This window comes from Nuphar pumila, chromosome 13 (genome assembly GCF_984573655.1).
Source record: "Nuphar pumila chromosome 13, dmNupPumi1.hap1.1, whole genome shotgun sequence".
Taxonomy (NCBI): domain Eukaryota; kingdom Viridiplantae; phylum Streptophyta; class Magnoliopsida; order Nymphaeales; family Nymphaeaceae; genus Nuphar; species Nuphar pumila.
The window spans coordinates 86,542,001-86,555,773 of record NC_143261.1 but is presented as its reverse complement, the minus strand read 5'-3'; positions in this window follow the sequence as shown (position 1 = coordinate 86,555,773).

Below are 13,773 nucleotides of genomic sequence, written 5' to 3'. Positions count from 1 at the left end.
GTTTTTTTTATTCTAATCCATGACCTCTTGTTGAAAGCAGGAACTATGGGATCTGAATACCAAATGGACATAGAATGGGGAGGATGGGAAGCCCTTTTTGAAGTGTTACTGAAGTTTTCACAAATTATCCTTGAGTCCTCCCAAGGGATTTGATCAGGATCATGGCCCATTGCTTGGAGGGCAGAGGGAAACGATTAGCCTCCATTTTGTTGATAGAGCTGTGAATAGAGTTCCTCACCAACTCAGCAAAATTGTGTTCCATTTCTATGGAACATTGGTGGAAAGATTGTCCTATTGTGACCCAACAATGAAATATTGGAAAAAATCGTGTGGGCCTACATCGTACATTATAGGTTGTCTATGGTTTAACTCAGTTCATGTGATCTAATCAGGTTGGGCCATATGATATCTCAAATGGTATGATCGTATCATGTAAAGAGACTTGTTTTGTTTCTCTCCAACTCTATGATGAGCTGAATTGGAGACAAACTCTTAATTAAAGTCAAATTAGGTTATGATCTCCAAAACATACACAGTGGACTTCTCTCTTTAAGTTTCTCATCAAGAAAAGAGAAACAAGTTTGTCTGATAATATTCAGAGAAAAGAAAAAGGCTGCATATATAGGTTCTGTAAGATCATACCATCAACGATCTACCAGAGCGTTAATGCATTCATGTACGCTTTCACATCAAGATTTGGTTTGAGTCTTGCTTTCAACGATTTAATGCGAGCATGTTTGACGATCCTTTTAGTTTTTTCGGTGGTTTGAAAATCCAACATGAAACACTTTTAATACAACATATACAGCTTTCGTCAATAGTAATACACAGCAGAGGGGACCTCTACCAACTTGAGGCCAGCCAATGTGTAGGGGGTCCCTCGGATTATAAATAAAAAAGGTAGGGGTCTACCTAACCCCAACTTGACTTTCCGAAAAAAAAAAAAAGAAATAGAACTTGAAGTTCTTTGTTAACATCAAGAAGCAAATAAAAACAAGTCGATAGATGTATGGGCAGGAAACTAATGAACATGTTGGTTTAGATCCACTGACTTGAAAACAAATGGACCATCAACCATAGGTTGCACACGCAATAACCAGCTCACATGAATACCTATATAGAACACATTTTAGTACCAACGAATACTTTTTCAAGGGAACACTCTTACTCTGATATAAACTATTTTCTCATGTTTCACATGTCGATACAACCGACAATTGTTTTTCCATAATTAAACAATCATTTATAATTTAATATATAAAGAGAATATTGTCCAAATTTATACACACGAAATACAAGCACTAATTAAGAATATTTGGTCATTTTTATGCTTTACATGACCCAAACACCACATTCTTTCTTGCACGGAATCCATCCAATATACATACAAATATTTGATAAAAAGAGAAAAAGGAAAACTTGGAGTCCAACAAGTAGCATGCAGTAGGAAAAACAAAATTGTCTAAAACACACACCCTTCTATTCGAGCCATATGAAGGAAATAACTAAAGAATCAAAAGCTCTACTGGCCAGCAAGGGTTCTGGCGTAGTGGGAGGGGGGCTTGGCCACTAGATGGATGGCCAGGGTTCCATTCCCATGGGCGTCAGCGCACCTTGTGTATAAGAATGAGGCAAGGACATTATGTCCCTTGCTCGTGCCAAAACAAGACAACGCCCTGGGGGCAATTGATGCGCCATTGGTACACTGTCAGGAAAGCAACCATAATTGTATATGGCAGGCTTAGCCAGCCTGACTAGGTCTCTGATTCCGGAGTGGTTTTCCCATTCCTCATGAAAAAAAAAAGAGCTATACTGGACTTCATTAGTCTGGATATATATGCTGCCAAAAGTGTGATTTACCCATTATAAATCTCAACCCACACATGTTTTAACGAAATGGATTGTGCTAATTTGTCCAGGTCAAATGACCCAGACCAAATTTAAAGCAAACTGGAACCAGGCTAAACCTTCCAATCCTCTCTCTCTCTCTCTCTCTCTCTCTCTCTCTCTCTATATATATATATATATATATATATATATATATATAGCATTGCTTTCTTGCCACCATACAAAGAGCCCTATCAGGTCATTTATCAAATGAGAGTTGTCATCATCTACCAATCTTGACCGTTCATGATCTGCTTAGGATCGCCCACCACAGGGTGCACTAAATCTCACCCAATTTTCACCATGAGAGGGGAGCATTTAAAATTTATAAAAAGATGAGAAACAAAAACCCCCAAAATCAACTGCCCGCCCATCCCTTCTCTCTCTTCCGTTCCTCCTGTGGGGGCGTGTATCCCAATGTTGTCAGTATAGTTGCAAATCGCCGATTTGTATCGTATTGGCCCAAAATAGATACGAAACAAGGCTGATTCATTTTTTTTTTTGAAAAATACTTCTAAATTATTAAAAATAGTTTTAATAAATTTTAATATTTTTATTATTATTTTAAGATTTGATTGGCATGTGTCATCCCTAGGGTGAAATTGGACGAATCAGTTGAATCCCAGAACCATTTTGAAAATGGATTCAGGGCCAATACCGCGGCTAAGGTAGAACATTTCTTCAAAGCTAAAGACACCCGGATGAGACCCCAAGCCAAGGAGATATCCAAGGTCCATGATACCATAAGCAAGAGTGGCTTATATATATATATATATATATATATATATATATATATATATATAGAGAGAGAGAGAGAGAGAGAGAGAGAGAGAGAGAGATGTAGCCCGCACGACTAGCATATTTATCATGAAGTATATCAAAGATTAAGAAGATATTTTTTCAACTGAAAAGTATGGTTTGTGAATGATAAAGAGTCTGATAGTAGGAATAGATCAAATAGATGGTCATCAACACCCACTTGTCTATCATACAGAATATTTGTGCTTGTTTCGGTATGACGACAAAATTTGAGGATGATTATGGTCGTTATATACTGCGTAAACTTCGATATACTTCATGACAAATATGTCACAGTTGTATGTGTCATGAATATATCGATGTATCCACAAAAGATAACCAATATAATCATCATCAAAGATTATACAGATCTTTCAGCACAGCATGAAACAACTACGAAATCAGCATCAAACACCATCCATCAAGCAAAGGTAGAAGGAACACAGAAGAACAAAGAAGAACAAAGAAGATAGAAAAATACAAGGAAGAAGAAGAAGGAAAAGAAGAAGAAGACGAAGTCGTAAGAGAAAAAAGAAGAAGAAGTTGCTCTGCCACAGAAAAGAAATAGGAAGAGAGGTTAAATAGATTAGGGATTTAGACCTAGACAACGAGTCGGGTCGGGTCACTCCCCCACCTAAACCCATCACACAAATCGAGACATTGTTCAGACTACAAATCTAAGTAACTCAATAAATATAAATATAGGTTACTTAATAAATACAAACCAACTTACAACCACAATACTTTAATTTTCAAAATTTAACAATATTTGTCCAATTGCGATTTGTTGTTACAAGCTTTTTCAATGTGAACGATATATCCTATCACGATTTACACAATGACTGATTCATAAATAACGGAAAAGAAAATAATAAACCAATTGACACGATGTTTAGACTGATACATCATATCACATTGACTAGTTTTATAATAAGCAGTTGAAACAATATTTTTTTATTTAATTAAAGCGCAATGCAATTAATTTGTGCACGGTTTTTGAAAATGGGTGGTAGGTGAAATGACGTTTCCTTTATATATGAATGACACATCGAACAAGTTCGGCAGGCTATTCATTAGCTTTCCTTTAGAACGATGTATCCGTGAAATAAACATATAACCTGCTTCATCGTAAAGGGGGCATCAATATCAACGTAGTAGACGACGATGACTATACGTCCAACGATGGCGTCAAAGAAGACGACGACAGCTAGACGGCCAGCGATGGCGACGAAGGAGATGACCACAGCTACACGACCACTAATGGTGATTCAGGCGTATATTTTCTAAACCTCGTGACTAGTTTTGACAACATTTGCTTTTTTTATGGCGTATATTTGATTTGTGTTGTGTACTATAGAAAGCAATTTCAATGTCGAATACTGAATATTATGCTCGTGTCAGTGGGACATCTACAAAAAAAGGTGGGTGGCAACGCTATAAAGAGCTCTAAGAGAACATCAATCGGATGCAAGATGAATTTGAAGAAGGAAACACTATCAGTAATTTTGTACGTATGAAACCACTATCAGTTATATATTTACGTATGCCATGGGTATATATGTTAACAAATTCATATTTGTTGCAAACAGACTATATCCCATTTCGTCAATTATATTCAAAGCAACGCAACAAACAATACTAGACGCATCATCACCCCTTATTTCATGGTATATCTGTACTCTTATTGGTTTATTTTCTTTTATGATTTACTCTTGTTGCTTCTTGGTTTAACCTTACTATTATCACTCTTTTGTTCAACAAACTTACGTCCGCTGAAAGCCATACACCATTGGATTTTAAGATGCACCACTATGTTGGGGTAACGATGATCACTGCGGAGACTTTTGGACAAGTAAAAAGGTAAGTGAACAAACCTCTTGTTCAAGGTTTAGGCCTAACATTCCTAACATGATTTGTCTATCAATTTCTAATATATTGTATCCATTCACAGATATTGATTCCTACACTCTGACAAACTGCTGAGCATTGAGTCTTATACGTGATAGATTTACGAGAAAAACAACTATGGTGCTACAACTCATTGGACTTTCACACTGGTGTACAACATGACATTATGCATTTGGTAAGTTTTTGTCCATAGGTGTATCATATCTTTTACGGTGGCCCAAATTTTACTATATTCTGCATTAACCACAGGCGAGATTCCTAAAATATGTTTTGGGTGTCGACATTAGCGAGTAGATCTTGCTCTGTGCTGACCATGCTCTTTTACAAAGCAATGGGGTCGATTGTGTCATATTCGTAATGAAGTATATTGAAGCAATATACAATGGACGAGAACCTGGTTTCGACGATGTATGCTGTTTTTATCCTGTGTTATTAGGGACTCAATTTATCTATTTGTTTCACATTACATTTTTGTTGCAGGATGATATACCAGGATTCCGCTTGTAATGTTTGCCCGTCGTAAATGAAAATCCTATTAAGTGATAAGAGATATGTGTTGTTCATAAATCATTGTAATGCTCACCCTTCGTGAATGAAAATCGCAAAATAGATTTACGATGTATGTTGTAAACAAAGGCGTGTAATGTTCGCCCTTCATAAATGAAAATAGTTATAAGTGATAAGAGATGTGTGTTGTTCAGAAATCGTTGTAATGCTCACCCTCCATGAATGAAAATCACAAAATAGATTTACGATGTATGCGGTCAACAATGGCATGTAATGTTCGCCCTTAGTAAATGAAAATGCTATAAGCAATAATAGTTGTTTGATATTCAGAATACGTTGTAATGCTCACCCTCCGTGAATGAAAATCGTAAAATAGATTTGCGATGTATGAGGTCAACAAAGGCTTGTAATGTTCGCCTGACGTAAAAGAAAATCCTATAAGCGATAAGTGATGTGTGTGGTTCAGAAATCGTTGTAATGCTCACCCTCCGTGAATGAAAATCGCAAAATAGATTTGCGATGTATGCAGTCAACAAAAGCTTGTAATATTCACCTGGCGTAAAAGAAAATCCTATAAGCAATAAGTGATGTGTGTTGTTCAGAAATCATTGTAATGCTCACCCTTCGTGAATGAAAATTGCAAAATAGATTTGCGATGTATGCGATCAACAAATGCATGTAATGTTCGCCCTTCGTAAATGAAAATAGTCCACAACGATAAGAGATGTTTGTTGTTCAGAAATCGTTGTATTGCTCACACTCCGTGAATAAAAATCGCAAAATTGATTTGCGATGTATGCGGTCAACAAAGGCTTGTAATTTTCGTCCTTCGTAAATGAAAATCCTATAAGCGATAAGAGATGTGTACTCATGCAAAAACTTTCATAAGTGGTTTTGGGTTTAGGGTTTAGGGTTTAGTGTTTAGGTTTTAGGTTTTAGAAATTAGGGTTTGGATAGTAGGGTTTATGTTTTGGGTCTAGGGTTTAGGGTTTAAGTAATAGGGTTTATGGTTTATGGTTTGGGGTTTAGGTAGTAGGGTTAAGGTTTATGGTTTAGGATTTAGGGTTTTGGGTTTTAGGAATTAGGGTTTGGATAGTAGGGTTTATGTTTTGGGTCAAGGGTTTAGGTATCAAGGTTTAGGGTATAGGGTTTAGGGTTTAAGGTTTAGGTAATAGGGTTTATGGTTTATGGTTTTCGGTTTAGGTAGTAGGGTTTATGGTTTAGAGTATAGGTAGTATGGTTTAGGTTTATGGTTTAGGATTTAGGGTTTGGGGTTTAGGGTTTAGATAGTATGCATTTATGGTTTCGATAGTAGGGTTCAGTGTTTAGGGTTTAGATAGTAGGGTTTAGGGTTTCAGGTGTAGGGTTTAGGATTTAAGGTATAAGGTTTAGTGTCTAGGCTTTTGGTATTAAGGTTTAGCATTTAGTGTTTAGGGTTTTAGGTTTTAAGAAGCGACTGCGACAACGATATATCAATCGTTGTCTTTGCGAACGATAGTGATATATAATATCGCGATTTGACAAGCTTTGTGTTTTAGGTTTTTGGGTTTTGCGTTTAGGTATTGGGGTTTAGTGTTTAGGGTGATGGGCTTTGTCTATGTGAACAATATATCCTGTCACAGTAGCAAATCGATATCGCTGCAACGATTTTTCCTATCACGATTTGTTTTGATGAGCTTTGTCCAAGTTAAGGATTTTCCTATCACGATTTACACAATGACATATAAAAGACCAAAAAGAGTTTGAATGTCAAATCCAAACGAGATGTGCTATCGTGATTTGACTGCTACATCCTATCGCATTGATTAGTTTTGTAAAAGGTAGATAAAATGATATTTTTTAATTTAATTAATGTGAAATGCAATTTATTGGCTCGCGCTTTTTGAAAACTGACATTATTTTTTGAAAATTGGCGGTCAGTGAAACGCCGTTTTCTTTATATATAAATGACACGTCGCACAAGTTCTAGATGGTGTGGGTTCACTTTGCTTCGTGAACAAGGAACCGACAAATCGATGATTCCTTCATAAACGACGTGTTTGTGAATCAAACATATAACCTGCTTCGTCACAATTATGATATCAATATCAACTTCTAACAGATTTTATGTACTCTATAACATAATTATGTATAAAAAAATTTGTAAGACTATGTATACAAATTATGTAAATATCTCTAGGTCAAGATGTTTGGTGAAGGAAATTGGATTTAGGGTTTAGGGTCACGATCTTTGTCTATGTGAACGATATAACCTATCACAATTTATAATTTCATACTGATTTAAATCATAGTTGCAAATCAATTTCACTGCTATGATTTGTCTTATCACGATTTATGTTGACAAGCTTTGTCTATTTAACGATTTTCCTATCGCAATTTACACAATCACATATAAAAGACGTAAAAGATGATGAAAAACAAATCCAAACTAGACTTGCTATCGTGATTTGACTGATTCATCCTATCGCTTTGATTAGTTTAGTATAAGGAAGATGAAATGACATTTTTTAATTTCATTATTGTGCAATGTAATTTATTGGCTCTCATTTATGGTAACTGACATTATTTGTTTGAATACTAGCAGTTTGTGAAACGATGTTTCCTTCATATATGAATGACACGTCGCACAAGTACTGGATGGTGTGATTATCCTCTGCTTCATGAATGAGGAATAGACAAACTGATGGTTCCTTTATAAACCTCGTGTTTGTGAATTGAATATATAACCAGCTTCATCGCGAATGGGGTAACGATATCGATGAAGGAGATGAGGAAGGAAACAACAACAGCTACACGACCAGCGATGGCGATTCAGGCATATATTATCTAAATATCGTATCCATTTTCTTCACAATTTATCTCTTTTATGTCGTTTATGCGATTTGTGTTGTGTACTGTATAATGAAATTTCATTATCGTTTATTGAATATTCTGCTAATGTCAGTGGAACATCCACCAAAAAGGTTGGGCGAAAACTCAGCAAATCACTCTAAGACAACATCAATCGGCTGCAAGATGAATTCGCAGAAGGGAACACTATCAGTAATTTTATTCGTATGAAACCACTATTAGTTATTTATTTATATATGCCATGTGTATGTGCGTTAACAAGTTTATATTTATTGCAAACAGATTATATCCGATTTTTTCAAGTATATTAAAAGCAACACAACAAGCAAAACTAGAAGCATCGTCAACCCTTATTTCATGGTATATCGCTTCTCTTTTATGTTTATTTTGGTTTTTGATTTACTCTTGTTGCTTCGTGTTTTAACAATGCTATTATCACTGTTTTGGTTAACAGAGTATCGTACGTCGATTGCCATACTCCATTGGATTTCAAGATGAACTACCATACTGGGTAAACGATGATCATTGAAGAGACTTTTGGTCAAGTGAAAAGGTAAGTGAACAAACCTCTTGTGCAAGGTTACGACATAACAGTCCTAACACCATTTATACGATCAATTTGCAGATATTGATTCCTACACTCTGGCAATCTAAAAAGCATTAGGTCTTATACGTGATGAATTTACATGAAAAACAACTATGGTGTTACAATTCGTTGGACTTACACAGTGGTTTACAACTTGACATTTCGCATTTCGTAAGATTCCATCTATAAGGGTATCGTATCATGTACGGTGGTCAAGAATTTACTTTCTTCTGCATTAATCGCAGGCTGGTTTCGTCAAAGACATTTTGGGAGTCGACGTTAGCGAGTGGATCTTTCGCTTTGCACACCATGCTCCTTTACAAAATAATGACGTCGATTGTGGCGTATTTGTAATGAAGTATATTGAAGCGATATACAATGGTCAAGAACCTTATTTCGACGTTGTATGCTCTTTATTACCCTCTTTATTGGGGACTCAATGTATATATTGGTGCCACATTACATTTTTTTTGCAGGTTGATATGCCTAGATTCTGCACAAAACTATGCAGAAAATTGACGGTGTTTCTAATTGCGGAAGAGAAAATAACTCGGTCGGCAAGAATACCTAAAATGCAACGAACGATAGAACCCCCCACGCAGGAGTAATTTGATGTGCATTGACTTCGAATAGATTTTATAGATTGTACAACCAAGTTTTGTATAAACAATTCTTGTAGACTATGTATACAAATTATGTAAATATCACTAGGTTCAAATAAATAAAATTTTAATTTCACTAAATACGCCAATAAATTGGACTGTTATATAGTAAAAGCAAATCGTTGTTATGTTCGCCCTTCATAATTGAAAATCGTTCAAGCGATTCACGTTGTGTAAAATAGAAATGAGTTATTTTCTTGAACGTGATTTTATATAAGTGTACAAACATTATTTGCAAAAATATTAATAAATGGTGAAATCGATTTGCACAAGCAATCACAGTGCACCTTTACCATGATTTGTGCTCATGAACAGAGCGATTGTCATCCATTTGTGACCGACATAGACGTCAATCTGTAAATCGTTATACCATCACGATTTATAAAATGATGTTTGTCTTTTAGACAACGAGCTTTGTCTAAGTGAACGATATGTACCATCACGATTTACACAATGACCTATAAAGGCTACATGGTGTAGCAATTTTCTATTACGGGCAATGTTTATGTCATTGATTTTTCCTAATGGCTTTTACGGGCGATTGGGAAAGATGGTTTAAGGATTTCGGGTTTTGCTTCAACGATAAAAAATGAGTTAGATTCTTGAATACAAACAATTTTGTTCAGAAATAAAAACAAAGACATATTGTTATCGTCGTAACTTCGTAACTACAAATCCACTTGAATTACATGATTTACAACCACATTTGTATATAAAAAATATTAGTAGTTGGTTACAATGTCTATGAGCAGCTGAGGATACATCCTCTCCAAGTAAAGGAGATCAGTAGTAATGGCATCCCATTGTACCTTATTTCTCAGTAAATGAGCTCTGTTGTTTTGTTAAACTCTTAACAAATTCGACAATGTGAAAATTGAGTCATGCAAAGAGTCATGACAACTAACTTGATGGTAATACTTAAAAATAGTCCACACGCGATTCCTGTATTCGATAGCTCACTTTCGAATTGATCTGAGCCTATCATGAAACAGAAAATATAAGGCATTGCATTAAGTTTCACAAGAAATGCAAACATCCTCCCAACATTGATTACATACCAAAAGACTTGTAAAACTGAAGCTATCATTTTGGGAAATCTGGTCCGAAGGATCGAAGGTTACAATGTTGGAAATTACGTCTGTAGGGTATTGCTACATGTTGGAAATTACACAAGTTAGATATTGATAAGCTTCACGTAATGCAATTTACATGGGAAACAATATAATGTCTTACATACCTGTTCATGCGAAGGGCTTTGTTACTTTTGTTTAGAGGTTGATTGTTTCTTAGACTTTTTCTTGCCAACCAATTCTAGTGCACCCTTTGCCCTCCGACGATTGCGATCAGAGGCATGTTTTTTTTTATACCCTTCACTTGGTGAATATTTCCATCATAATCAACAATGTTCACTATTGATTTGTTGAAGATGATGTTTACGCTTCCTCGCAACTTCTTAGGAGTGTCAAGGGAAGCATGATTTTCACCTACGTTGTTCGATCCCATTATCTTGGAATGGTATTCATGAGCTGCAATGGACTGATGGTGAATTAACTGCATGTTTTCAAGTAACTCTCTTGACACTTTTCTCATGCATACATAGGCTTCTTCGCTTTTTGATGCCAAATCTGAAACATGCATAAATGACCTACACAGTTGTTGGTAACAGGAGGCTATATGGCACTTCTCATCAACACCAGATTGACTGACATTATTTATATCCAGCAGTTCAATTTTTGCTTGTCTCCTCCATCTTCACATTAAATATGACTCAGGTATTTCTTGTTTTTTCTCTTGATTAAGTGCCTTTAATGCATGATGACATAAAATACCTTTGAATTCATACATTTTGCACGTACATTTAACTTTTTCGTTGTCAATATTGTACGTGACATGTGCTTTTTGACTTTTCTGATACTCTTCGCCCTCCCATAAAATATGATATTTGTGCATATTATTGGTTTGCACGAATCCTTCTATGGTGCAATTCATGACATGTATAACCTCTTTCTTAATCCATTCAAATATAGTTAGTGTATACAGATCTGCAGGTCGCATCAATATTTTCATGCCCAAAGTTACAGGGTGTGTATTGAAGCATTTCATGTCTTGTTCAAGCTCATTTTGTCTTAGACCGTCTACAAATAATTCATATTGTTCTATGAAGCAAAATATTGTTAAACATGAATACAGGGTTTTCTTCAGCGTGGCATGCATAGATTAAGCTCTTTGTGTGCTTATCATACCTGCACAAAAGTATTATCTTCCATATGGCAATGCCCACTTCTCTTTTTCTGCATATAAATTTTGTAACCACAGACAGTCTTCAAGGTCATATATCTGAATCATTTCCTCCCAATCTGACATAAAGGTGACCTCGTCTATGCTCTCAAGTACACACCTTGTAAACTTTTTGTCAAACTCTGTCTTCTGATTAAATATGTGTCCTATATTCTTTGTTGTATTTTGAAAGATATGCCACAAACATAGGCGATGATGTGCATTTGGCCACACATAAAACACTACAACTGAAATTGCATGATCACCATCTATAAGTACAACTTGAGGTTGCTTCTTATTCATTGCCTGTATAAATACTCTGAACAACCACTTAAAACTTTTCTTGGTTTGGTTATACAAAAAAAGTGTTGCCTAATATACAACTCTGTGAGTGATGGTTCACTCCGACAAACTTCGCAAATGACCACTGTTCAGTATTAATCTTCATTGTCGTATAAAAAACAAGCACATCATTGAAGCATTCATAATCTACTCTTGACTTTGAATCTGCCCAAAACATATTCACAGCATATCCATCTTTATTCAGTTGCATTGCACTAAAGAAACCAGGGTCAATGCTTGATTTCTTCTGTAAGTAATCAACCAAAGAACATATTTCATCATTCTTCAAGTTATATGTCATCTTCCTTCTCAAGTGGTTTCTTAGATCTATAGGTGTGAATGACACATTCTCGCGACCACCATCTATGTGTGCAAACAAATTATATGTCTTCCTTTGTGTAATGCCGATGCTATCAGTTATTTAAGCCATTGCAGCATGCGCTACAGTTACTTTACGATGTGACCTTAACATAAGAGTCATAAATGAAGCAGATAAATCATGATTATGATCACTGATTAAAGTACGAACTATACATTTCTCATTCAGAAGTCTTCTTAACATCATTCTCGCTGGACATCCACATCTTGATTCTGGCATGCTCCTTGTTGGATTTTCAATTGATTTCTTTCAACCTTCCTTAGAACAAACATATGTCTTTCTTACTATGACACCTTTTGCATTTTTTGACCAAGAAAACCTTCTAACACTGAAGCCAAATTTTAAGGCATAATCATTCTAACATTTATATGCAACATCCTCAGTATTAAATTGCATTCCTTCTTCGGAAACAGAGTCAGGTGTACTATCATGTACATTCTCAGTGCTTGCACCTTTATCAAGTGTATTGTCAGGATCGTCTACCTCATTATCGAATTGCATTTCTTCTGCTGAAACATTCAAGTTAAGAGTAAATCCAATGCTTGCGCCCTTGTTATCATGTGCATCATTAGTGCACGTGTTTACTTCTTCAGGTGCATCATTAATACGTATGTTCACTTCTCCATATCTTTCAAATGATTGAGATAGATCATCTTCATTACAACCAGATGATAAGCTCACCACTGTTATAAGCAAGATATCAATTTGTGTTAGCAAGCACATATGTTTACTACGATTTATTCAGGATGCATATAACAACGGATACCGATAAGGTTAAGCAAGTCAAATAAACGATTTAATGAATCGCAGTATAAAAGCAACTGCGATTTGTAAAGAAACGACATGTCGTACATGTGTGTTGACGATAGCGCTTTCATTATATTTACGATGATGTGAAGCGAGTTCAATAGAAATCGCTAAATGAGCAACAATTTGAATACGGAAATTGCCACCGCAAGTGCGTAAAAATGTATTTCTGCACGCACATGTTTCAAAAGTCTTTCTATAAATATCTTACAAATATATACTACAAAACACAAAATATCTTACAAATCAATATACATATCGCATAATATATTACAAATCGATACGGTAATTCAGCATAATACCTTACAAATCGACACTACAAAACACATAATATCTTACAAATCGATAAATATATCGCAAAATATATTACAAATCGATACAAAAATTCAGCATAATAGCAAACAAATCGATATTAAAAAACAAAATAATATCTTACAAATCGGTAGTATGTTACTAAAACCACGATTTGAGATACAATGCATATACTGAGTGAATGAAGGATATCGGATGGGGTAGAGGCCCTTCCTCGCATTTGTAAACAAGCATTCTTGTCAACAGGTCCCAGCGTCTTACAAATATCGATAAGTTTTCAACCATCGAAAGGACAAGATCCACCTGCAATAACAAAACAACGTTTTAATGGCACTCAAGACGACATACGTTCTTCAACGATAGCATGATGACATGGAAAGGTACTCACGACGCCTTAATGGCACTAGTTGGAATGATTGTTCGTCATTGCTTTCTTCCATAATGCCTAACGAGAAAGA